The following is a 1,719-nucleotide window of genomic DNA, read 5'->3' on the forward strand; positions in this document are numbered from 1 at the left end:
CCCGTGTGACCATTTATGTATATATATATACACATTACTATGGACAATGTATTTGGTTTTGGAGCAGATAAAACCAGCTAGCCACTTAGACGTAGTCTACTTACATCGAGTTACTTGAAATCTCTAAAAGTAAGCCGTTGTATTATCTGGATAATGATAGGTATTCCGGTACATTGTTCTTCTAGCTAGGCCTCGTTATCCGAAAAGCGAAGCGGCCCCTCATAGCATATAAGTATTGACTGAGAAAACAGCATAAATCTAAGGGCACCAAGTATTTTTAAGCGTATTTAGAGATGACGTTGATCTAATTATAACTTCATTTTTAATAAAAGTGAAATAACTTCATTTTTAAAAATTCTGCGTTAGCACCAGGCGACACTCAGACCTGTTTTGAACGTGATTTTGCAAACTCACTCATTTAGATTTGACAGTTTAGTAGCGAGTTCCCAATATGTGTAGGTAAAACGCTGATACCTATGCTCGACTCGTTACCATTACCATTTAGATTATAGCGACCTTGCCAGGTGAATTTTGTGTATGGCATTTGTAGTTTTTTTCGCACCGTCATAAGAATGTCAATATTGGAAAGACACAGAAAAATCATTGATTTATATCGGTGAGAAAAACGCGAGGATACCGCATATATTTCTTCGTTCGCATTAAATAGGTCTTTAGGTTAGATTTAGAGTGTAAAAAGGAGCATACTAAATGGCCCTTTCGTCATAATTTGTTTTGTCGCTCGTGTACACGAACGTACAAGAATAGCGAATTAATTTTATTTTGACTGGCTGATGCTAAGCTACGGTGGCGCTTCCATCTAACATGACAAAATCTGCCATTATCTGTGGATGTGGCCCGTAGGGCCCTATTTACTGCCAATCGTCGAACTCGATAGACCTAGATAGGGACAAAGACTGACATAACGAGAGATTGTGATGATACCAATTTAAATCGTATCCGGTCGTGTTTTACCTTTGTTGCCGGGTTAGAATGGCAATGGCAAATGGTCGCTGGGGCCAATGCCCCAAGCCAGCTGGCTACCTCGTGTATATATGTGGAGTTTATGCTTATGCAAATACCTACTACTTCTTCACGGTCACACATTCACCGTGAAAATCTGTTCGCGTATGCATTGTTCGAACAATGGCTTCGGTTTGTTTCCTATATACTTATCAACGCACGATACGTATTGTGTTAAGCTACGACAGATGACACTACAGCTCTACTAGTTGTGACATTTAAGATTCATGCTTATATAAACAGGGTATTACGTATACGTTTACTGCTGTAGGTGTGTGAAAAAAAAAAAAATTACTAAATATAGCTGCGTGTACGCCTACGTGGCTGACTCATGTTAGTGCACGTGATAACGATGTTGTCTCTTTTATTAAACATGAAATTTTCACTATATAGACAGTAATAAATCTCCACAGAACGAACTGAGCCCCATAAACTAGATGCCCATTTAGTATGTATAACATGCACCCAGCGATTTTTGGGTCACGTAAGTCTCCATTAGTAAACACACATTAGCCTGTGGTACGCAGCAATAGATGTTCCGAACCTAATACGTGCCACAATGCCGGACCACATCATAATGTCTCATGCTGTTTTACCTATTCCCTGAAAACTTTGTTCTTTGTTAAGTAAGGCTTATCTAACGATCACGGTGATGTGATGATAATGATGCTAATATGCTGTGAATAGGTATCTGCGAGC

Source organism: Varroa jacobsoni, unplaced genomic scaffold (genome assembly GCF_002532875.2).
Source record: "Varroa jacobsoni isolate VJ856 unplaced genomic scaffold, vjacob_1.0 scaffold_40, whole genome shotgun sequence".
Classification (NCBI taxonomy): Eukaryota; Metazoa; Arthropoda; class Arachnida; order Mesostigmata; family Varroidae; genus Varroa; species Varroa jacobsoni.